This window comes from Perognathus longimembris, chromosome 28 (assembly GCF_023159225.1).
Source record: "Perognathus longimembris pacificus isolate PPM17 chromosome 28, ASM2315922v1, whole genome shotgun sequence".
In the NCBI taxonomy this organism is placed as follows: domain Eukaryota; kingdom Metazoa; phylum Chordata; class Mammalia; order Rodentia; family Heteromyidae; genus Perognathus; species Perognathus longimembris.
In genome coordinates, this window is record NC_063188.1 from 70,258,231 (window position 1) to 70,285,017 (window position 26,787).

Sequence of the window (26,787 nt, forward strand, 5' to 3'; positions counted from 1 at the left end):
ATATACTACATTATGGGGAACTAAATATATGTTTACAAATAGTCAAAAGTCTGCAGTATTATAGAATACTTCTTTGGCCACAGTAAAATTATATTAAAAATTAGTAAGCATGGAATATCTAGAAGTAAATAGAAATGCTGCCCAAATATTTTTAAATGAATAAACATACTCTTAAGCAAGATATTAAAGATGGAATGAAAAGGACATTCGAATACCTTTATACAGTATGTAATCATAACATATCAAAATATGTTGGTTACAGCTAATCCACAAAGAAATGTATAGCTTTAAATACTTGTATTGAAAAACACAAAGGCATAAAAGTCCATTACCTAAATTCCTATCTTCAGAAGCTACCACAGGGAAAACAAAAACAAGTAGAAGAAAAGAGAATGAAGGTTTGCCTGGTAAACAAGTGTTTGTACTGTCACAGCATTGATAAACTGAGAGAAGATGATATTGAATACTATAGTTTTTGCTGACACAATTTATTAGTAGAGAGGCAAGGGTATACATAATTAGAGGTATGCTGTAGGAAAGCCACCAACCTGAGGTCAGTGGAGCTGTGTAAACAAAATTTTCAAGTGGCTTTCAATTCTTAGGAAAGCTACATCGGGGTAAATCCCTCAAGAATAAGGCAATGATGTAGTTGCACCCTATTGACATTAAGCTCTTGACTATGAGGTAAGAAAGGAAATAAGTCAATAATGGAGTAAGATTTGGAAATTTAGATGGCTGAGCTACGAATTGCTTGTCCCTTTCTCTCTTTTATGTCACACTACAACATGGAGAAAATAATAATAAAAGAGAAGGACGGGGAGAAGGAATGTACAATCCTTGACTTTACTTCCTCCCATAAATTATGCAGCTAAAGTAACAGTTTGTTCTAGCATGATCTGGAGTAGAAAAAACAATCTGGTATTTGTAGTAAGTTCAAAAATAAAATAGTTAATTTTAACTGACTCATAAACATAAATTTGAAATCATTCTAGTAACAACATCATTATCAAGTTAGGGAAAGTAACAAATCTTCCCCAGTGTAAACGGAGTCATTTCAAATTGAGTATTTAGAGAGTTGTTACTGGAAAAAGTAAAATCACTTTATGTTCATATTCTGATGAGGTGAGAATCCTTAAAATAACCACTACAATTTCACTTGACTATCTCAGCTGTTAATTTTTTTCTGTCTTGATTCTTTTGCTTGTTCCTAAGCTTGTGTATTAAGTCTCTCATCTCATTTTCTCAATTATCATTCATGCCTCTTCAGTTCCTGGGTCCTTCCACTCTTCCTACCTTTAAATTATATTCATTTTTCTTGTCATACCATTTCTTGACTATTCTCTTGTGTCTTATTCCTATCTCCTTCCAAGTGAACTCTTTTAAAAAGTTCACCATAAAATATATATTAAACAAGTCATATCACCTTTGTGAATATATGATGGTGCTAAATTTATAATTTTTCTAAGGAAATAAGCAGAAATCAGCACTGGCCTAGGCAAACTGTTATGGTCCAAGGCATATTAAGGCAACATTTTATTTATTTAAAATGTTAATTTATTATAAAATACAGCTAATTTTATTTTTTATTCTTCAAATGATTCTATAAATGGGTTACAATTTAACATGTCCACTTATGTATAACGTGTTTTTGTTCAATCACCTCTTCCATTATTCTCCCCACCTTCCCCAATCAGTTCCATCAAGTTTCCCTTATCCTTTTGAACAAATTTATTAAATATTATGACTATATTTATCTACTGTTCCCTTTTCTACTCACCCATCCTCCTCACTCTAGACTCTTCCATTGAAAACATACATGAGCTTCCTGATAATCATTTTGTTAAACTGACTACTATTTGTTCAAACAAGAAGTACCTATCAGTGCTTCCCAGAAAACCATAGTGTTTCCATCCAGCCTATAATATATATAGTTTGACAACTTGATCATATGTATATACATATGCACCCTGTGTTTGTTCACATGGGAGGTTGTATTTCCAGTCTAAGATCCACATAAGATAAGTCATGCACCCTTCGTCTTCTAGGCTCTGGCTTAGTTTACTCATTATGTAATTTTTCCAGATCCATCTGTTTCCCTGAAAATGGCATAATTTCATTCTTCCCTGAAGGCTAAGTAATGTGTATTTGTGTATATCTCACATTTCCTTGGTATTTTCATCCATTCTAGGACATATGGGTGCTAGAATATTGTGAATAGTGCTATAATGAACATGACTGTGCAAGTACATTTGTTGTATCCTATCTTGAAATCTCAGATAAATGCCCAAGAATGCTGTCACTGCATCATATGGAATCTGTATACTGATAGCCATAGTGATTTCAATGATTTTATATTCCCACCAACAGCATGCTAGGAACCCTTCTCCCCTGAATCCTCACCAGGATTTTTTTGTTGTTTGTATGCTTCATGACTGGAATTAGATGGAATTTCCATGTTTTTTATTTGCATTTTCTTTATGGCAGGGAAAGATAGACATTTATTCATGAATCCATTAGCCATTTGAATTTCATCAGAGAGGCATCTGTTTAGCTCTTTTGCCCATTTATTTGTTGAGTTGTTGCTTCTTGGGGACTTTGTTGTTTAAGTGCACTGTGTATTCTGTTTACAAGATCCTTTTAAAATATAGAGCTAGCAGGAATCTTCTGATGTTTTGTATGCTGCCTTTAGCTTAGTGACAATGTCCTTTTTTGTGCAGAAGCTTTAATGTTTTTACTGTAATGGTGAAGTAGAGAGGGGTTACAGTTACATAAGTAAGGTAATGAGTACATTTCTTCCTGGACAGTGTTACCCCCCATCTCATGCTTCCCCCCTGACTCCCTTCTCCCCTACAAGTTGTAAAGGTCACTTCCAGCATAGTAAGTATCACTGTTACACTGGTTCAACCTTTGTCTCACCCTTTCTGTGATTCCTCTTTTTAAAAGAGGATCACAATAGCTCAATAACTATGTGCATACAGACATATAAAATGATGCTTATCGAAATGAACTCCAAGGGATGGAAACAAGAGTTTTTGTAAGTGATTAGGTTTTTTTAAAAACAGTTTTCAGGTCTGTCTTTCTTTTTTCTTTTGGTTTATTCCCTGCAGAAGCTTTCTGGCTTAATGCAATCCCATTTTTCAGTTCTTTTTCTGTTTTCCTACTTGCTGAGCCCCTAGATTCTATTGAGAAGTTCTTGGCAGTGCAAATTAATCATAGTGTTTTCCACGCTCCTTTCTGTAGTACTTTCAAGTCTTATGTAAAGGTCTTTGATCTGCGTTGAACTGATATTGGTATAGGATGAGAAATAAGGGCTCATTTTCATTCTTTCCCATATGGTCATTGCATTCTTCCAGGACCATATGTTGAAGATGCTATGTTTTTTCCAATTGTATATTTTGGCCTCCATTGTACCAAATTAGTTGGCTGTGGGTTCCTGTAATTCTATTTGGGATATGCCTATGTCAATGAGTTCTAGTGTTAGAACCTATTAAGACTTTTACTGTGGGTCTTTCAGTCTGTTCTATTGGCCTATGGGTTGTTTTGTGCCAGTACACACACACACACACACACACACACACACATTTATAATTGTATTGTCAAGGTGATGTACACAGGGGTTAGAGTTACATATGTAAGGTAGTGAGTACATACATTTCTTGTCAAACTTGTTACCCCCTTGCTCATTTTTCTCCCACTTTCCCTCTCCCCAATCCCACTCAATATGTTTCTATTATTTTGGAAAATCCTAATTTGAATATATAGGTCAAGATGGGCAGGGAAGTTTAATATGAGAAAATGCCATTGGGTTTCTGTAGGATGCTTAAAAGTTAGCAAGGTGAAGATTTGGAATGATGTTACTGAAAAAGCAAAACAAATACAGATAATTAAGAAAGTTCAAATTAACTGGGGAAGAGAAAGTAGCTATGTGGTTCAAGTGGTAGATTATAAAAGCCAAGTGGTTCTGATTTTAAGTCTTCTTAGTGGCACAAAATAACTGGATATGGAAAAACAATGGAATGGGCAGAGATTGCAGATGGTGGTAGTGAGGATTTGGATCAAACCAGGAAGTTAACAAAGGGGTTTCCAGAATTTCTGCATGTGGCAAACAAGTAGCTTTCTGTTTACATTGAAAGGGCAATGTTAGATGATTTGTGAGAAAGTTGCATTTTATTAGCAGAGGTGTTTTATTTAGAAATATGTATTATAGTGAACCCGCTTTTCTGAAAATACTTATATTCACAAATTCCATTTACTATGAAAACAGTGATTTCTCTTTCCTAGAATCAATTTATGACTTTCATTGGCCAACTGAAAAGTTACATATTTTACCTCTTTACTGTGGGAAAATACACATAGCATAAAATTGAGCATGTCAGCCACTTTTAGGTATACAGTTTAGTGTCATTAAATATACCCACGTTGTTTTACAATATACTATCCATCTCCAGGACATTAAATGGAATCATATAACATTTACTCTTTTTTGTAATTAATGTTTTGTGTTCCTTTATTTTGCACAATAGTTTGTGCTTGCCCATGTTGGGGCATGTGTTAGAACAAAGTCCAGCTACTTAGATAGGATCCCTTGACAGTTTGAGGTTTCTATAAATTGAGAGGTACAGTAGTATCACCCTTTGGAATTCAGAAAATTTGTACCTAGGAAGTATGTGAGCAGAAGCTAGCACATAGTAAGTTCTTAAGAAATGTAGTTTACCATTATTAGGGTACTCTACAACCTGGCATCAAGAGTCTCTTTTCTTTCTTTCTTTCTTTTTTTTTACGTGTGTGTGTGTGTGTGTGTGTGTGTGTGTGTGTGTGTTTCACTTTTGGTTATTGTCAAAGTGAAGTACAGAGGGGTTATAGTTTGATATGAGGTGGTGGAGCTTGTCATTTCACAGGAGTAGAAGTAGAAGGTACATCCATCTGTTCCCAGGTCAGCATCGGCTGAATGTGTATGGGTTTTTCCTTCAGGAAAACTCAGGCCTGAAGTTGATCTTTTCTGTTTATTGTTCTAGTGTCCTGGTCTGGTTAATGCACGATGTCCCTGTCTCAGCTTCTAGGTATTTTAAAACATGGGTGCTGGCACCCACTTCGCAAGGGGCTTGTGAGACAGAAGCAAACCCCAGCACACAACCTACAAAGAAGTACAAACTGTGCCTTTTCCTCCACACCATCTATTGCAACTCTTCTTTCATCCTTTAAATGAATTTATGGTTCAGTTCAACAAAGAAGATCTAGGCAATTTATAAATGAAGTGGTCACATGGAGAAACTAGTCACCATAAAGATAGATAACCGATGTCCACACTCATTAATTTATCTTTTCTCCATCCTTCCTTTTCTCAGCCCTAAAGTTTAGTTGACACACAGAAGATCTTGTTTCATCTAGAAGCCCCTACAGAGGTCTTTTTTAGCCAGGCAGCTGGCTTTTAAGACTAGCCTTCATGTGCCAAGTGCTGTAAGCTGTTGTATTTCAGATTATTAACCCCCAGAAAAGGTCTAGTCTCACGAAGTTGATCCATAACAATCAGACCCACAAAAAGGTCTAAACCTTACATACAAGGGTCTAAACATATAAAACAAGCAAGCTGGTTGCTAATGGCTCATGCCTGTAAACTTCTCAGGAGGTTGAGATATGAACACTGAGGCTTAAAACCAGCCCAGGCCTAAAAGTCTGAGATTCTATCTTCAATTAAACAGCAAAATGCTGAAGTGGAGGCATGGCTCAAGTGGTAGAATGCAAGTTCTGAGTGAAAGACCTGGGTGAGAGTTCAAGGCCCTGAGTTCAAGCCCCAGTCCCACCACACACAGGAAACACACACACACACACACACACACACACACACACACACACACACACACACCAAAATATGCATACATACACACCCACACTCATCTCCCCCTCCACACACACACTCCACAAGCCAATTAACTAACATAAGTTCCTTTTGAATGGCTAGTGTGAAGAAATGTGCATCCTTGCTTCTGATACAATAATCACAAGCAGGTTGGAGGCTTCAGTATCACAGTGAGAAAATTTGGGTACTCATCTCACTGGATACAGTTCTTGAGTTTGAATTCTCCGTGAACACAACCTTCATATTGTGTTTTAGGTTATACACTCTAGGATTCCTATAAGTAGCCAGATCAACAGACTTCCACATAGGTTTTTATAAAGCTCACCCATTTTTCCCTAAACAAGTTTCTTTTCTTTTGATTTCTCTTCTTATCCCTATCTCTCCCTTTCTTTCTCTCTTTCCTTCCTTCCTTCCTTCCTTCCTTCCTTCCTTCCTTCCTTCCTTCCTCCCTCCCTCCCTTTCTTCCTTCCGTCCTTCTTTCCGTCCTTCCTTCCTTCCTTCCTCCCCCCCCACTCCCTCCCTTCTTCTGCGTGTGTGTGTGCATGCACATGCATGCGCGCGCACATGTGTGCTAGTACTGCGGCTTGAATTCATGGCCTTGTACTCTTCTTTGGCTTTTTCAGTGTACGCTGGTGCTATAACACCACCTGAGCCACATTTCCACTTTCAGACTTTTATTGGTTAATTGGAGATAAGAATCTATTTGATTTGTCTGCCCAGGATTTCTCCAAACCTTGTTCCTCAGATCTCAGCCTCAAGAGTAAATAAGGTTAAAGTTGTGGGCCACCAGAGCCTGGCTAACAGTTCTTTCTTATACACTAGTTTGGTATTTATTTGGGACAGGTGTAAAATTATTTACTATTACAGAATGTAAGTTTCAGATATAATAAATTAAAAACTGATTATGATACAGTGTATTGTAAGAAAATATTGTTTTCTGCTAGACACAAGTGTCTAGAAGAAAATATTACACAATGCTTTAAATTATAAAATGATCTCTGAGTAGTGGAATTATAGTTGACATTAACTTTTGTTCTTATTTAAAATGTTATCTGAATGGTTGCTTATATAATGTACTCCTCATTCTGTGGTCAGTTACTTGTATAATGTACTCCTCATTCTGTGGTCAAACATGACAGTCTTTTAATGGAGAATATAAAATCAAGCTCTTTTCCATCCTCCATACAAATAAATTGTTTGCTGAATTTATTCATATTTTATTTTACTTTATATTTTCTAGTACTGAGGCTTGAGTTCAGGCCTGCTCTTGACCTCTTGAGCCACAGTTCCACTTCCAACTATTTGCTTGTTAATTGGCAATGACAGTTTCATGAACTTTTCAGCCCAGGCTGGCCTTGAACAGCAATACCCAAATCTCTGCCTTGTGAGTAGCTAGGAATATTGGCATGAGCCACCAGTGCCTAGCCTGTAATTGTTTTGTAACTCATCTCAGGCGGGGAACTGGTGGCTCAATGATGTAATCACAGCTACTCAGGAGGATGAGATTTGAGGATCACCACTCAAAGCCAGCCTGGACAGAACAGTCTATGAGACGATTACTCTTATCTCCAATTAACTACTAAAAATCCAGAAGTGGAGCTGTGGTTCAAGCCTTGAGGAAAACAAACAAACAAACAAAAACCTCAAGGACAGCAGCAGGGACTGAGCTCAAGCCCTAGGCTTGACATACAGACAGAAAAGTCATCTCATATTCTGCAACCTTATACTGACCTTTTATTAATTTTAATAAGTTCAGAGTTGATTCCTTTTGATTTTAAGTAACAAGCATTGACCATTTGTTTACTAACATTTCTCTTCCATTTGTGGTAAAGGTGGTAGAATCCAGGGCCTTTTGATATCTAAGCCAGTGCTCCACTGCTGAGCTACAACACTTCAGCTCTTCTTCCTAGCTTGTACCAGCTTTAACCTGAAGAAGAATGTTGAAAGTAATGTTGGTAGCTGGTGCACTTGTCTTGTTTCTTGTTTGAAGGAATATGCATTTACTTCAATTGTTCTATTAGAGATGAGCATAAGAATCAGTTGTAATTTCACCAGGACATATTTTCAATGTATGCAGTAATAGTGGTGGTAGGCTTTAATACAGGCTGTATATAGTAACCAACAGTGGCAACAAGTTGAATACGAAGTATACATTTCACCCTTCTCTTAAATCACAGAAGTATATTTTTAACATCAAAATCTCCAAACTTCTGCTCTTTTTGTGAGAAGTGCCAGAAGAAAATCATACGCATTTAGAATGTGCAATTTTCCACTTCTTTTTTCCTGCGTGGCAAAAATCCACATTTAGGTCAGGTGTAATGAGACCTGCTTCTGTGAGGGGACCGGTTTTTATAGGAACTACTTTTAATTTCCTCTGTTCCATGGGAGGATGGAGACCTGAGGTATTCTGACAGCTTTTTAAAACTAATTCTTCTTTGAAATTCCTTTAGGATTTAATTTTTTTTTTTTTTTTGCCAGTCCTGGGGCTTGGACTCAGGGCCTGAGCACTGTCCCTGGCTTCGTTTTGCTCAAGGCTAGCACTCTGCCACTTGAGCCACAGCGCCACTTCTGGCCATTTTCTGTATATGTGGTGCTAGGGAATTGAACACAGGGCCTCATGTATACGAGGCAAGCGCTCTTGCCACTAGGCCATATCCCCAGCCCAGGATTTATAATTTTTTTAATTTCTTTTTACTTTTTTGAAGTTGAGGGCTCCAGTTCATGTTCCTTAAACTTTTCTTCTTCAGGACACCAGCATCTCCTGACTAAAATCTTAGCTACTCAGAAGTCTAAGACATGAGGATTTCAGTTAGAAGCCAGTCTGCACAGGAAAGTTGATCAGACTCTTCGCTCCATCTAGCTAACAAAGAAGCCAGAAGTAGAGATGTGGCTCAAATGGGAGAGCTCTAGCCTTGAGAAGAAAAGGTCAGGGACAGCACCCAGGTCCTGAGTTCAAGCCCCAGAACTGGAACACACAACATGCCTCACCATTACCTACAAGAAATAGTTTTGCTTCTAACCCGGGTCCTGGTGGCTCACATCTGTAATCCTACATATATTCAAGAGGCTGAGACCTGAGGATTGAGGTTTGAAGCCTGCCTGGGCAGCAGTCTATAAGATTCTTATCTTCAATTAATCACACAAAAGCTGGAAGTAGAGATGCACTTCCAGTGATAAAATGCCAGACTTCAGTGACAAAGCTAAGGGATAAGTCCCAGGCCTGAGTTCAATCCCCAGTACTGACATAAACACAAACACACAACACGCGCACATGCACACACATATGCCTTCTAAATTAACTTCAGAGTTGTGGGCAATTTTCCTGTGTTATCAATAATAAAACATGTAAATTGCTTTTGAAGATTTCTCTCTGCAAAGAATGACATTGCCCCATTCATAAGGAAATGGAAGGACTTGGAAAAAATTATACTAAGTGAAGTGAGCCAGACCCAAAGAAACATGGACTCTATGCTCTCCCTTATTGGGAATAATTAGTACAGGTTTAGGCAAGTCATAGCAGAGCATCACAAGAGCCCAATAGCTATACCCTTATGAACACATAAGATGATGCTAAGTGAAATGAACTCCATGTTATGGGAACGATTGTTATATCACAGTTGTAACTACTTTCAACGTCCCATGTGTATCTGTAGCTTCTATTATTGATGATGTTCTTGTATCACCTTCCTGTGATTGTGCCTACACTATCTCTGTAATCTTATCTGAGTATATTGGATACCGTGTATACTGGTATTAGAAGTAGGAAATTGAAAGGGTATACCAAAATTGAGAGACACACGGTAAAAAAAGACAAACAACTACAAAAGCAATACTTGAAAAACTGTTTGGTGTAAGTGAACTGAACACCTGGGGGGGGAGGGAAAGGGGGAGGTGGGAGGGGGGTATGAGGGACAAGGTAACAAACAGTTCAAGAAATGTATCCAATGCCTAACGTATGAAACTGTAACCTCTCTGTACATCAGTTTGATAATAAAAATTTGAAATAAAAAAAAGATTTCTCTCTGCAGCATTATGCAATACGCAGTGGTATGTCTTGTGATACATTTTCATGTCACAGGAAATTGATTCCTCAGGACAAGAACACAAAGAGCAAATCTACCTTTGTGCCTCTTTTAACTTCCTTTTGGGCATCTTCAATAGAAAATGCATAAAGATTTTTGTTATCTGAGTGTGACACAAAAGCCTAGGGAAACCCGAGCAGGTGGCACATGCCTGTAATCGTAGCTACTCAAAGAGCTGAGATCTGAGGATTGGAGTTCAAAGCTAGTCCAGGCAGAGAAATCCACGAGACCCTAATTTCCAATTAATTACCACAAAATCCAGAAGTGGAGCTGTGATTCAAGTGGTAGAATGCTAGCCTTGAGCAAAGAAGCCAAAGTATAGTGCCCAGGCCTTTAATTCAAGCCCCAGGGCTGGCACAAACACACCAAACACACACACACACACACACACACACACACACACACACACACACACACACACACACACAGCTGATAGAACATGCACTTGTGCTTGCTGCCACCTTCTGGTTTGCATATGTTAGTAACTGTTCTCACTCCCTGCATCTCCTTATGCATATGTTAGTAACGGTTCTCACTCCCTGCATCTCCTTAGACCCTTTTTTTCTGTTCAACTAAGCTTGACGTGATTTTTTTCCCCTTTATTGAGATTTAGAACCTACATAATTTTCACAGTACACCGTTTAACCTCCCCAATGATGGACATCGTTATTCTAAGCTACAAAGTTTATTTCTGAACTCTATGAACATTAACAGTAAAACAATTTTCTCCAGGTTGGATGCTAGGTCCTGGTTCCTGATACTATGACCACCAATTCAGATAAACAGGGCAAGGAGTCTTAAGAGTTGCACAGGACTGAGCTCCATTCTTGGATGGTAGAGAGCAGCAGTGAGCCTTTAGTGAGCAGGGTTTTTTAAAGGAAAAAAAGCCATACACAGGAGGGGGTATGTAACAGCAAGCAGTGTTCCAGTTTTACATCAAATCGAAAACAGATAGTAGCAGTACAGTCAAAGATAATTGCTACAAAGCAACAAACAATAAATTGTCAAACGGACATCAAAGCTAATCACATCCCTACTCTCTCTCACTCAATTTTACAGACTTGCCCTTATCTACTCCGCTCCTTTTTATTGCTGTTGGCCAACTGGGATTCACTGCTGTTGACCAGACCACATCCCTTATCAAATCTGGGTTTCACTGCTGCCTGCCACAAACTGATCTGGTTCAATGACTTACTTCTAAAAGCCTATCTCTGGAATTTCCTTTCAATGGCTGGTCTGAAGTTTTTCTCACTGAGGGGTTCTGCCTTTAATATTTGCCCCTATTTCTGATAGTCAATATTTTTGTCCTGCCTCTGAATTCACATTGGGTGACATGTACACTTATTTCCTTTTGCTTAGTATCATCTGTTCCATCTTTTTCTCTCATTTCTCCCCAACCCCTCCCCCCCCACCCTGGAGTTGCTTAGCTTGCTTTTATCAATGCCCACTTTAGTTGGGGCCCTCTACAATATATATATATATATATATATTTTTGGCCAGTCCTGGGCCTTGGACTCAGGGCCTGAGCACTGTCCCTGGCTTCTTCCCGCTCAAGGCTAGCACTCTGCCACTTGAGCCACAGCGCCGCTTCTGGCCGTTTTCTGTATATGTGGTGCTGGGGAATCGAACCTAGGGCCTCGTGTATCCGAGGCAGGCACTCTTGCCACTAGGCTATATCCCCAGCCCCTCTACAATATTTTTTTCACCCACTTTCCACTCATTCTGTGCCCTCCTCCCATCTTCCCTCAGTTGTGCCCATGCATGTGAGGTAAAGAATATACAGTTCTCTAAGTACTAGAAGACAAATTAAAGAGAAGTCCTTTGTTTCATTATCTTTGGAGTTCTTTTCAGTCTATATATTATTTTATGTACATATGAAGTGGTGCTTGAGTCTTATGACTTGGTGCTTTTCTCTGAAGAATGTCCTTTTCTGGTCTCACTGTGTATTGGTATCTCAGGTCCTGTTTGCTTTGTTTTATTTCATTGCATTTTAAATCTAACACCCACATATCAATGAGACCGTGAACCATTTGTCTCTCTGTTCTTGGCTTGTCTCGCTCAACATGATTTGTCCTAGTTCTGTCCATATCCCTGCAAATGCCATTATTTTATCATTTTGAATGGTTGTGTAGAATTCCATTGTATATAGGTACCACGTTTTTTGGATCCATTAATCTGTAGTGGGACATATGGAGTGTTTCCACATCTTAGCTATTGTGGACAGTGCAGCAATGAACATGGAATGCAGGTGTCCCTGTTGTATCCTGGATCCTGATGCTCAGGGTAGATGCCTAGGAGTGCTATGGCTGGGTCCTAGGGTATGTCTATGCTTAGTTTTTTGAGGAACCGCCAGACTGCTTTCCAGAGTGGTTGTACTAAAATGAGTACATTCCCACCAGCCGTGCAGTAGGGTTTCTCTTTCTCCATATCCTCACCAGTACTAGTTGTTGACATGATTTTTAAACTGTCATTAGGATGCCACTTTACACGTCAAAAGTGCAATGGGGCCCAGGTCAGAGAGCAAAAGGCAAGGTAGAAGTTCCAATGAAGGGAAAGAAAGAGAAGTTGATCTTGGTTCTATGACACTGCCTAAGTCAGGGGCTCTGTCACTGAAAGTAGTTTTCTTTCATTCAAGGAGAGATGAGCTTCCAGAATGCCATTATTCCCACATAGTCTACAGGCTTTGATTGGTTCCTAGCTAGGTATTTATACCAATGTTTCCACATGGTAGTCTGGATACTTCGGTGGGAGGAGTGTCCCTGGGTTTTCTACACTGACAGATGTCCTCTCTGTTCAACTTGTCTTATTTTATTTTATTTTATTTTATTTATTTATTTATTTTTTTTGCCAGTCCTGGGCCTTGGACTCAGGGCCTGAGCACTGTCCCTGGCTTCTTCCCGCTCAAGGCTAGCACTCTGCCACTTGAGCCACAGCGCCACTTCTGGCCGTTTTCTGTATATGTGGTGCTGGGGAATCGAACCTAGGGCCTCGTGTATCCGAGGCAGGCACTCTTGCCACTAGGCTATATCCCCAGCCCTTGTCTTATTTTATTGCTTAAATTATTTTGCTTTGTTTTGTTTTGTTCTGATTTCTTTCTCTTCTTCTTGAACTCAAAGCCTTGCACTCTTACTTTGTTTTCTTTTTGCCTAGCAATTTTATTATATTTTTACTATCTAATTATCTTTAATTAGTTATAAAAAGGAATCGCCATGAAAAGTGGTTTATGCACACAATATAAGTTGATCTACATGGTCCTTTTCAACATTCTCACTCATCCCACCCCACTCAATCCTTGCCTCCTTTAACCTTTTCACTCAAGGCAAGCACTCTACCATTTGATCCATAACTCCCTTCCAACTTTCTGCTGGTTAATTTATGCTTTTTTTTATTGGCCAGGCACCTTTATTACAATCACCAGAAGTCAAATTATAACAAGGTGTAAACGGGTACGGTAAGAAATCTTCACTGAAGTTGATGATACCAGTATTTTCCCAGGTAACAACAGACAGTGACTAAGTATCTGGAAAATTTTCTAAAACCGGCGTTATTTTCCTGTCAAATGTGCCAAACTGTTACAGCAACACATGCATAGTCTACAGAAACTGCAATCATACATACAATAACAAATGTCAAGTAGAACTGTAACGTTCTCTGCCATCTTAAAAAGCTGCCCACTCAGGAAAAAACCCAAGTTTACATACACAAAGCCCCATATGTACCTACAATCTATACAGTCTACAGAAGCTGTGCACTTATTACAAATTTAACCAGAATATATGCAAAAATACTCAGTGGCCAGGTAATAAATACTTACTGAGCACAACTTCTGAAAAATAAGGTTCTGAAATCAGGGATAGTAAAAATAAATTTAGTTCCTCAGTGGGTGCTGGTAGCTCACATATATGATCCTAGCTATTCAAGGAGGCTGAAACCTGGAGGATTTCAAGGCCAGCAAAGGCATAAAAGTCTGAGGTTCTTATCTCTGGTCATGCAGCAAAATGCTGGACTGGAGGCATAGTTCAATTGGAGAACACTAGCCATGAACAAGTAAGTCTAGTATAAGTGTAAGGCCCTGACTTCAAAGCCTGTACAGGCCAGAAAAAAATGCCTCTGTACCAAAGAAAATGAAATTCTACTTTCTACAGAACTATGGTTTGAAGACCCGGGAATTCCCATGTGCCCTTCCCCAAAGACAGCCTTTTCAAAACTATCAGTTATGCTTACTTCACCCTGTTCTGATCTCAGTGACCGTGACCCATGCCCACTATAGATTCTACCTGCTGGGTTAGCCCAGTTTTTCCCACTTCCTTCACGTCTGGATCAAGGATATAAACCAAAGCTTGATAGAAGTTAAGTCACCTACTCCTAACCAGTTGAGGCCAAAAGAAAGTAACTGCATTTTTCTCCTTTTCTGAATTATATATACCCACATGCATGCAATGCATGTATATTTTCTTTCTTGACATAGACCTATGTGGCCCTGAATTTGAAACCTCCTGAGTGCAGGATCACAGCAGTGTCTCATTTCCTGGCTACCTTTACTAGAAAATGTTTCCTTTCAATGACTTTCTGGGAGGATTGTTTCTTCTATCAAGTGACACTAATTTTCAGGATTACAAATTTTCCTGAAGAATATTTTTTAAATAAAAAAGAGAAGTGGAAGTAACCTGCTTTATATGAAACTCACCAGGGTCATCAGTACATAATCAGTATTAAAGTTTTTGTTTTTTTTTTTTTTGTCTTACCACTGTGCCAGTAAGGGGCTCAAACTCAGCGCTTGAGTTCATTCACTAGCTTTTTCATGCACGGCTGGTGCTCTACCACTTGAGCCATAGCTCCACTTCTGGCTTTTTAGGAGTTAATTGGAGATACGCGTCTCATGAACTTTCCTGCTCAAGCTAGCTTTGAACTGAGATCCTCAGATCTCAGCCTCCACATGACAAGGTAGGGTTACAGGTGCTAGCCATCAGCACCCAGCTTTATTTCTCAAATTTCCTCATTTACTTTGATCCAAACAATAATATTCTTGAGATAAAAGATTCTGTATATATATAAAAAAAAGTTCTTTATACAGAGTTCACCCTGGACCACTATTGACATCAGTAGTAACTCAAAGCCTATGGTAATAAATCTGTTTACATGTTTAAAAAAAAAAACCTTCAAAGTATTACAATGTGAATAAACTAGCAATGTGAGATCTTCACATTTTACACATTAAACCATAAAAAATAGACACAGTCTACAAATCTGTTAAGACAGTACTCCATAGAAGTCACTTCATTCATCATGACTTCTGTTTCTTTGCTTTCTTGATCCGTACACTTTTCTTCTGCCCTTTCTTCTTCTTCTTCTAAATGAGAACAGCTTTTTCTCCAACAAATACACTTTTAGACTGCCCTGCATGTATGAAAGCAAAGTGAAGTCCCTGCTTAGGTTTACTGACATTCTTCAAACCTGCCTTTGAATTTTGTTGTCTTAATTTTTCCTTATTAATGGATCTCATGACTCTGAGTTTTCTTTCCATGAGCTGAGAATCATTTAATTTCAGAGCAAGATGAACAGCAGCACGTAGCCAAACCCCTTGCCGACAACCGTAACTGGGGTCCCTCACGATCCTCACGGCCACGACACGCCCACAGTCCACAAAGTGAAGAGGAAGCAGAGCCCGAACCAGGCCAGGACAGCGCAGGGACCGAGGCGGAGGACTACTTGGTGGGCCAGGTGGCCAGGAGCCTGTGGCGGGGCGCGCGCCCGCCTGAGGGCGGCTGGGGTTGGGGGGGGGGGCGCCTGGCCGCGCTCTTGAGCGGCCCCGCCGCCGCCCCCCACCCCCTGCGCGCCCCGCCTTGGTGCCCGCGCCGCGGGTGCCCTCCCGGGGCAGGAAAGGCAAGGACTCTGGGCGCCCACCCGAGAGGCCAAGGCCGGCTTTGAGACAGCCTGCAAAGAAAGCCAAGGCAAAGAAAACCTCCCATGCGGACAGGAATTTGGCAGACAGGGAAAGCGCACTAGTCATTGCTGACTTAGAAGAAACTCACCAGAAGCAAGCACAGAAAAGGAAAACGGCTCAATGTAGTGGTAAAGTAGTAGATAGAAAAGTCCTTGATGATGTCGATCAGAACCTTGACGTAAGTCAGAGAAAAAAAGTTCATGTCAACAAAGAAGAAGAGAGGCTGAAGAATGAGAGGACTGTGTTTGTAGGGAACTTGCCTGTGGCATGCAATAAGAAGAAGCTGAAGTCGTTTTTTAAAGAGTGTGGACAAATAGAATCTGTACGATTTCGTTCTCTGATTCCAGCAGAGGGAACTCTATCCAAAATGTTGGCCGTAATAAAACGCAACGTTCATCTGAACCCTCCACGCCTACGTTGTCTTTTTTTTTTTTTATCTTTTATTTATTTATTTTTTCTCAAATTTTTATTATCAAACTGATGTACAGTGAGGTTACAGTATCATACGTTGGGCATTGGATACATTTCTTGTACTGTTTGTTGCCTTGTCCCTCATGCCCCCCTCCCTCCCTCCCTTTCCCTCCCCCCCCCCAGGTGTTCAGTTCACTTACACCAAACAGTTAAGTGAAGTGAGCCAGACCCAAAGAAACATGGACTCTATGGCCTCCCTTATTGGGAATAATTAGTACAGGTTTAGGCAAGACATAGCAGAGCATCACAAGGCCCAATAGCTATACCCTTAGGAACACATAAGATGATGCTAAGTGAAATGAACTCCATGTTATGGAAACAATTGATAAATCACAGTTGTAACTACTTTCAACGTCCTATGTGTATGTGTAGTTTCTATTATTGATGATGTTCTTGTATCACCTTCCTATGGTTGTACCTACACTATCTCTGTAATCTTATCTGAGTATATTGGAAACCGTGTTTACTGGTATTGGAAGTAGGAAATTCAAAGGTAATACCAAATTTGAGAGACACAGGGTAAAAAAAGAGAAATAACTACGTTGTCTTTAAAGAGGAGAGCACTGCTGCAAAGGTGTTGGAAAGAAATGGGGCCCAGATTGCAGATGGATTTCGTATTCGAGTTGATCTTGCATCTGAGACTTCGTCTAGACACAAAAGATCACTCTTTGTGGGGAATCTTCCTTACAAAGCGGAAGAGCCTGCCCTGGAGGAGCACTTTTTTCTTTCTTTTTTTCTTTTTTGGCCAGTGCTAGGCCTTGGACTCAGGGCCTGAGCACTGTCCCTGAGCTTCTTTTGGTCAAGGCTAGCACTCTACCACTTGAGCCACAACACCCACTTCCGGCTTTTTCTGTGTATGTGGTGCTGAGGAATCGAACCCAGGGCTTCATGCATGCTAGGCAAACACTCTACCACTAAGCCACATTCCCAGCCCTGGTTATTTGTAGATAAGAGCTTTTTAGACTTTCTTGCTATAGTCTGGCTTTGAACTGTGATCTTCAGATCTCAGCTTTCTGAGTATCTAAGATTACAGGCATGAGCCACCAGTGCCCAGCTTTATTTATTTTTTTCTTAAAAGTATTTATTTTTTCTGGTCCAAGGACTTAAACCTGGGCTTGGACTCAAGTTTGGGCCCTGTCCATGATCTTTTTGTTGTTCATAACTAGTGTTCTACCACTTGAGCTACAGCTTAATGTTCAGCAACTTTTTGTTTGTTTATTTTTTGGTTGTTAAGTGGAGACAAGATTCTCATGGACTTTCCTTCCCTGGGATGGCTTTGAACCATGATCCTCAGATCTCAGATTCGCAAATAGCTAGGATTACAGGCTGAGCCACTGGCGTCAAGCTTTTTAACTTAAAAACAAAACAAAACAAAACAAAACACATTTCTTTGTTTTTAACCAGACTGGGCAGAAAAGGCTATGACATACTTACCTCTAATTAACCAGCAAAAAGCCAGAAGTGAAAGTGTGCACCAGCCTCAAGAGATAAATCTAAGCAAGAACACCAGCCTCTGAGTTCAAGCCCAGGTGTTGACACAAGAAAGTGGTTATGTGAATAGAACTCAGGGCCTTGTGTTTGTGAAGCACATGCTCTACCACTTGATCCATATCCCCAGTCCTTTATACTTGAATTAATTTTCAGACAGTGTCTCATAGTTATTTTTCAGATAAAGTCTCATGGTTTTGGCCTACAGTGATCTAGACCTATATAGTTCTCCTACTTGTGACTCTCAGAGAGTCCGGACTAGAGGCACACACCATCATATCCAGTTCATTTGTTGAGTTTGGAATCTCTCAAGCCAGAGGTTGGTTTTGGACTGAAAAACCTTATGATCACCATCTCCCAAGTAGCTGCGATTACAGATGTGTACCATGTACAGACAACCTTAAATGGTGAATTTTCCTCAAGCTTTTCTACTAGCATGAAAATACTATTCAAAAATGTATTTTTTGAGGAAAGAGGTAACAAGTTAAACAAGAAATGTACTCACTGACTTCCATATGAAACTGGAACCCCTCTGTACTTCACTTTGACAATAAAGGGAAAAGGTGAAAAAAAACACACAGAAAATGTATTTTTGTAATGGAAGTAATGTTCTAATAGTGAATTCACATTTTACATAACACAGAAAAACAATCCCATATTTCAAATATTAAATGTTTTCCAGTTTATACTGTTGAGTCTGAAAGATTTTGCTCCTAAATTTTAAGATAAATCTAATTTTCCATTTGTAGTTAATTCCTTAAAGTGGATTCATTGACCCGGTTTTATATGAACATTTGTAAGTTTTCTTGAATGTATTTTTCTGTAGAAGGGCTGTAGCAATTGTGATGCTATTATGTGTGAATACCACTTTTACTCCAAGAGTAGCTACTATTATCTTTACAACTTTTCTATTCCTGTATTTGAATAACAGATGATTTAATATTATTTTATTGAAAATATGTTTATTGCTTTCTATATAAAGAATCAATTCATATTCAGCCTAGGTAATTAGAAAGAAAATACATGAGATAATGAAGAATAAAATTAAACTATATGTGTATAGTACATACTTTATTTGTTATATGTATATAAATATATATATATACATATTATATGCCCAACACTTTTTGAGGCATAAATTAGAATTGATCCTGTAAGCATCTTTATGCTAGACAAATATGCACCAGTAAGAAGCCATATTCCCAGTACCGCTGAATACCTTTTTAGTGTCTTGTTTCTTTCAAGGTGATGTACAGAGGGGTTACAGTTCTATAAATCAGATAAAGTGTATATTTCTTTTTGATCAATGTCACCCCTTCCCTCGATCTCTCCAAGTTTTCCCTTCCTGTCACCACTCACAAGTTCCATAGTTCATTTTCAACATAGTATCCAGTGAGTACCACTGGTGCATTTGTTAACTGCTTGTCACGTCATTTCTGTGCCCCCTTGCCCTCGCAAAGGAATAAACAAGCAAGAATAAAGGAGAGGAAAACAAACAAAAACAGCAACAATGAAGAAAGACATCTTCTTTCAATTTCCTGTAGTTCATTTCAATAAGTATTATTTTATATGATCAGATGCACACTGCACCTTTGTGTTCCTCTCCTAAGAATATCCTCCTTTGGTCTTACTTAGTGAATGCCTAAAGACCTATTTAATTTATCATGTCCCAGTGTATTTTTTTTTATTTCCAATGTGTTTACTTGTAGATTTATAGATACCATGAATGAGGGAAACCATGCAATCTGTGTTTCTCTGGGTCTGGCTTACTTTGCTTAATATAATTTTATTTAAGACTTTCCATTTCCTTACAAATAGTACAATATCATTCTTTCTGATGGATTAAGATTTTTTTTTTTTTGGTGTGGACTTATACATACAAGCACTTGCCACTAAGCCATTCACCCAAATCTTACCAGTGGCTTTTTTCCCTTGTAATTTGTTAACTTAATTTAACTTTGCCAGTCCTGGGGCTTAAGACTCAGGGACTGAGCACTGGCCCTGGCTTCTGTTTTTGTTCAAGGCTAGCACTCTACCCCTTGAGCCACAGTGTCACATCTGGCCTTTTCTGTTTATGTGATGCTGAGGAACCGAACCCAGGGCTTTGTGCATGCTAGGTAAGCACTCTACTGCTAAGCCACATTCCCAGCCCCTGTAATTTATTTTTAAGACATCACTTTATGTGTACCAAATGGCCTTGAACTCAGGCTATTCTCCTATGTCCACTGACAGAATGCTGGCATTGTTGTTCTGGGTAAACATGTCTGGCTTTTTTATTTTGACTGAGCTGGGAATTGAATCCATGACCATTTTTATGACAGATATGTACTTTCTATTGAACCACACACTCAGCTCAACTGTTATTGTTTGCTTGTTTTATGACACAAAGTTTCATTAAGTAGCCAGGATGGCCTTGAACTCACAATCATGCTGTCTCAGCCTCCCAACTACCACGATTATAGGGGTGTGACACAAATGTGAGATTATTTGTTTGTTGGAAATTTTGGCCTTGTCTATATTGGACACCTCTCACCACTGAGAAATATAATATTACACTAGTAATTGTGTGTGTGTGTGTGTGTGTGTGTGTGTGTGTGTACGCGCGCACGCATATCAGGGAATCAAACCCAGCATTGAGCCACATTCGTATCACAAATGAGATATTTTCCTCCCTTGGGAGGTGAGAATTGAACCTGAGTTCTCCTTGATGCTAGAAAAACAGCCAACACTGAGCCACATGTTTTGTATTTTGAGACTTGTTCTAATTAAGAAGCACAGGTTGACTTTGAACTCAAGATCCTCCTGCCTCAGTTTACTAAGTACAAAGATTAAAAGCATGCACTACCCTGCCCAGCCTTGGATTTATTTTTGGCAACAGAGAAATTGGTTTCACAGCCATCTTCATGCAAGACAATTGATCATTAGTCTTTGCTTGTAGCATAGGCTGGCCTGGAAACCATGATCACCTTGCCTCAACCTATGGAGCAGTCCAGGGATTAATGGCCTATGTACCATGCAGACTTATTCATTCGTTTGTTTGTTTGTTTATTTGTTTGTGCTGGTACTGGCGCCTCAAATCTGAGCCACAGCAATGTCCTTTAGCTGTTTTACTCAGGGCTGGTTCTCAACACCCAGCATCTCCCCAAGGTATGAAAATCTGTATTTCTTTCTTTCTTTTTTTTTTTTTTTTTTGGTCAAAGTGTGATACAGAGGGATTACAGATTCATATGAAAGGCAGTGAGTACATTTCTTGTTCTACTGTATTTATAATACAATGACAGATTGATACAGCAGATACCCTGCCCCTGGGCAGGTGGGAGGGGTCACTTTGCAGCTCAAGGCTGATAACTCACTAGGCCCCACGTGGCCTTGGACTCTATCAAGGAACTTGCCCTAGTGCCCTAATTAGGGTCTGGGGCAACCTGCTGGCCTGGAGTGAAAACCCAGGTGGTAAGTATGAGCCAGGGGTGGTGGACTGGCAGGCTAGGTGACCCTGAAAGAGGCAGGAGATAGTTGGGGACAGGTGAGGGGCATAGTTTTTGTTCAGGGCTTCTTCTCTCCAGGCTCACACGTTCAAGAATCTTGCCAGGCCATTGGGGTGGGACAACAGCCCTCTCATCTGCTACCCACCTCCTCCAAAGCCCCAGGTAGAGCCAAAGCCATCTGCAGTGCCTCCTCCTGGCCAGCTGGGCCTGCAGCAGAATGGTGATGCCTGGTGTGGTGGCTGCCTCTTCTAAACCCCAGCTTAAAGTTCTGGACTCAGTCACTGAGCACTCCTGTGGGCAGATGGTGGTGGTGGTGGTGGTGGTGATGGCACAGATAAAGGTTGCAGGCAGTGGATATTCTGGTCGTGATTTTTTTCTAGAGATACTATAGTAGCTCTACCCTGACCCTGTGGCCACCAGTAATAACCATCTTGTACAAATGGAAGAGAGTGGGAGATGAATGGGTACGAATCTCTTACCACCATCTCCAACCCCCACAGACCATCTGCCACACCTCTGGGGCAGCATACAAGGGAAGCAGGATGGAGCCAGGGTGGCTGCTGAGGCCAACCCTGCAGTCCTTGTAGGACCATGGCCTGAAAAGACAAAGGCTCAACTGCTATGAAAGTTGGCCTCAGAAACTGCTTTGGTAACCTGGGTTACATTCTGCCAGGGAGAGTGTGGAACCCTGGGTGGTGGTGCTGGAGCAGGGCATTGATGGTTTCAGAATTCTGACTTGGAAGCAAGCCTTAAAGATAGATTGGGTACTCGAAACAAGTGCTCAGTGTGCAGGATCCGATAGGAGAAGATAGGAGATCCCCCTTTTTAGGCACTGCAGACCCCCAGAGGGAGTGAAGGTGCAGAGAGAACCCTTCAGCAGGAAGTTTTAGGCATCCTCTCCTACTCCACAAAAACATGAACCGCACGCAGGCCTCCTTCTCCACCTACTCCCCAGAGACCCTAGAGGGCCAGTTCTGTGGAAGAGCTCTTTGCATGGAACCTTTGCCACAATGGGCCCCCACCTGAGGGTGTCCACCAATGTGGTGAAGATTAACAGTTTGGAACTTTTTGACAAATACCCTGGAGAGAGGCAAGGTGCTGCTATGGGCAAGAATTTCTGTGTGTTTGCCACAGGGACAGGGTTTTCAGGGATGGAAGACCAGTGGAAGCCTCCTACCCTAGCAAGGTCTGCACCCTCAGAAACGCCTGTACTCATCAGCTGCCAGCAGCTGACACTGGGACCCAGCTTCAAGCCAAGAACTGGGGCTCCAGTTGAGTTGCAGGTTCATTAGGAGGCCTCGACCAGGCAGACCTGGCATCCCCAGGCTGCACAGCCAGCCTACAGCTGCTGTGGAGGCATGACTGGGGCTGGGCCATGAGTCCTCCCCAGAAAGCAGCCACACTGTTCACACGGGCCCAAACGTGTCATTTGAGGTGGCCACAGCTGCTGGGAAGTGCCGTCTCTTCGGCACATGAGGAGGAAAACTGCTGGGCATCCTGTGAGCCACAGGGACATGCTGCTGGTAGTGGGCAGAGCAACACAGGGGACACAGGCACACTATGACGATGTGACAGGAGACGGCTTCCTAAGACACTGGGTCACTCCAACCCTTCAGCACAGAAAGACGAAACAATTGCTAGGAAAACAGAGTACAAAAATCTGTCCTTCACACATTCCCATCCCTTGGTGAGTGAGTCTGCAGAGCCTTTTCTCATGTAAAAATATCTGTGTTTTGACTTTTTTGGGGGAAAAGCTTCTGCCAGCTGAGGCTGCTATGGGCAGAACATGTGTAAGGTCCCATGAAGGGAGCTTCTAGTTATACTTGACCTGTCTTTTTCTTTCCTTCCTTCCTTCCTTCCTTCCTTCCTTCCTTCCTTCCTTCCTTCCTTCCTTCCTTCCTTCCTTCCTTCCTTCCTTCCTTCCTCTCTCTTTCTTTCTTTCCTTCTTTCTGAATTTTCTTTCCTTCCTTCTTTCCTTCCTTCCTTCCCTCCTTCCTTCCTTCTTTCTTTCTTCCTCTCTTTCTTTCTCCTTCCTTCCTTTCTCTCTTGTTTAGCTTTTTCTTTTGCGTTTTTCGCTTTGCTTAGAAAGAGAGAACCCAAGGACACAGAATGCCCAGCTCATCCCAGCCCCTTCCAGGAAGAGAAGTCATATTTCCTGTACAGATCCGGCAAAACCATCAGGGCCAGGGAAAGGTGAGGGATGGGAAGGTGGCAGCAGAAAAGTCAGGCATAGGCTGAGTGCCAGCACCTGACCCTTAACGGCCCAACCACACAGGATGTATTTGTGATGGTGCCCACATATCTCTGTGAGTGTGTGCACATGGGATTGAGCCTAGGGAGTGCATGTGTGTGTCTGATGGTCCTAAACAGACAGCTCAGAAACTGCCCAGCCTGGCATGGGGGGAACTGGCTAGCCCCCAGCAACCCAGCTCAGGGCTGCTTCTCTACTATTCAATTCACAGCTCTACTTCAGCTTTTTTGGTAGTTAATTAGAGAGAAGAGTCTATCAGACTTTTCTTTCTGGGCTGGCTTCGAACCCTGATCTTCAGATCTCAGCCTCCTGAGTAGCTAGGATTACAGGCCTCAGCTACCAGTGCCCGGTTGCCTTTAATTTTTTTTAAATTTTTTTTTTGGCCACTCCTGGGCCTTGGACTCAGGGCCTGAGCACTGTCCCTGGCTTCTTCCCGCTCAAGGCTAGCACTCTGCCACTTGAGCCACAGCGCCGCTTCTGGCCGTTTTCTGTATATGTGGTGCTGGGGAATCGAACCTAGGGCCTCGTGTATCCGAGGCAGGCACTCTTGCCACTAGGCTATATCCCCAGCCCCTGCCTTTAATTTTTGAAGTGGAAATTGATTAAAAGAGTTGTGGGTGATAGTCTAGCATTTTTTGTTTAGTATTTTTAATGGATTCCTTATTTTGAGACAGGGTTTTACTATGTAGCCCTAGTCGGCTTTGAACTTGGGATATTCTTGCTTCATATTACCTAATACGTCCTAATATTATGGATTATGTACCACAACACTTATTTTGTTTGTGTGTTTGCTTTCTGAGACAGGCTCCCTCTACTGCATCTGAAACTTGCTATGGAGCCCAAAGTGGCCTCAAATCCTCCTGCCTCTGCCTTCTGAGGGCTAAGATTACTGTTTGATTTAGGTAGTATTACAGGGGAGGGGGAGGGGAGGGGGAGGGGGAGGGGGAGGGGGAGGAGGAGGAGGAGGAGGAACCCCCATAAGTTAATGAGAGTTATTATTATGCTGGAGTAAATTTTAATGTATAAAAGCTTTTGAAAAACCCACATGTGATCAAATTGACTTTTTTTTTTTTTTTTTTTTGCCAGTCCTTGGCCTTGGACTCAGGGCCTGAGCACTGTCCCTGGCTTCTCTTTGCTCAAGGCTAGCACTCTGCCACTTGAACCACATATATGTGGTGCTGGGGAATCGAACCCAGGGCTTCATGTATACGAGTCAAGCACTCTTGCCACTATGCCATATTCCCAGCCCCAAATTGACTTTTCTTTTAAGAATTTTCTAAAATCAAAATCGAATATACTATTGTAAAACTGAGACCTAATTCTCTGTATTAAAACTGAAGGTGGTAAATATACATCCTCTGTTCTGTATAAGGCCCATGAAATAATGTGGTGGATAAGTAGTCAGAAACATATACTTGGGGTTGGAGACATGGCTCAGTTGGTAAAGAGCTAGCCAAAAACAAAAAAAAATGTCAGGTACCAAGTTCTAGTCCCAAAGATAAAATACAGAGAGATAAGAAACTTATACTTCTAATTAGCTCTCACCAACTGCCCAGAACACATCTGCCTATCTTGACCATTTTTTGTAGCCCACAAAAAAAAAAATGTTACAAATATCCAATTGGACTTTGACCAGCAAGCTATCCCTTGATCCATTACTGGGCACTTGAGGAGAGTTCAGCATTTGACTATTGTGAATAGTGCTGAAATGAACATAGGCATGCAGACACTTCTGTTGTATATTGATTTATACTCCTTTTGATGTGCATGCATGCGTGCATGCGCGCACACAGTTGCTTCATTGTGGGGCCATAAGGAAGGTCTACTTTTAGGTTTTGGAGGGATTCCCATAGTGATTGCACTAGTTTATATTCCCATTCCCAGTGTAGGAGGTTCACTTTTTCTATGCATCCTGGCTAGTATTTGTTGTTGTTGTTTGTTTTCTTGATGGATGCCCTTATGATTTGGGTGAAATGGAATCTTAGTGTGGTTTTGATTTGCAGCTTCCCGTTGGCTAAGGATGTTGAACATTTCTTCATGTATCTTTTAGCCATTTTTTTCCTTTGAGAACTCTCTAGTTAGCTTGCCCTTTTATTAATTTTATCACTTTTTCTCTTTATTTAGTATTAAAAGACAAAATTAAATGTGGATTTAAATATTATTGATGAGATGTGCATAAATCGTGTCAATGTTTATACTGGAAAGTGAATATATCTTAGGGTAATAAAAATGCTTGCTGACATAATGCTTTCAGTCATAATTACTGTCTCCTAGACTGTCACTGGTAAGTTTTCTTCCAAATGGTATCCATGTTGTTTTGGCCATCTATAGTTTGATCTCTAGACTATTTGCAAGGGAACCTACAGGAAATGAACTTAGTAAGTATTTGTTTGTTAAACAAATTAGTTATCTTTAAATATTTTCTCTTATGTGTGTGTGTGGCGGGGGGGGGGGGGGGGTTAGTCCTAGAGCTTGAACTCCGGGCTTGAGTGTTTTTGGCTCAAGGCTAGCACTCTACCACTTGAATTACAGTTCTATTTCCACCGTTTTGGTAGTTTAGGAGACAAGAGCTTCATGGAATAGTCCCTGCCCAGGCTAAATTTAGACCACAACCCTCAGATCTCAGTCTTCTGGGTAGCTAGGATTACAAATCTGAGTCACAGGAACCTAGCCTATTTTAAGTTTTGTTTGGTATTTTTCTCCTCAAACTTTGTGAGTACAGTGTGTTCAAATTCTGCAAAAATGAACCTTCTAAGAAAAATAGCATTTCAGGATGTTAGGATATCAACTATAAGGAAAGATAAAATTAAACTTACAAATGGACTCCAGAAAAATTTAGTCAGAATGGACTCCAGGTAACCACTCACTTGAAACAGGTTAGTTGCCAAAAGGGTCTTATTGCCCTTGATTCGTGGCTGTCACTTCTTCTGTGATATAGGACCAGATCAGAACCACCAGAAAAAATCTCACCCTACAAACGTGGAGCAATTAAACCAAACCTCAGTAGAGTTCATCAATGATGCCTTCAGAGAGAATTCTTTAGAAACAAGCAGGCTATTTGTCCAAATCAAAATGGAGTCCTTTGTGCTAACATTTCCAAAAGTAACAAACTGAGAGATTAAGAAAAGGGCTCTGCTTACCTGACACTAAGACAAACCCTTATGCTGGACAATTGTATGCAAAAGGTAAACACACATGTTTGGCAAAGG

At 40.7% G+C, this 26,787-nt stretch overlaps 1 pseudogene; it reads left to right on the plus strand.

Moving 5' to 3' along the window:
• The window catches only part of LOC125343095, a 100,200-nt pseudogene that overhangs the window by 20,086 nt on the left and 53,327 nt on the right, over positions 1–26,787 (plus strand).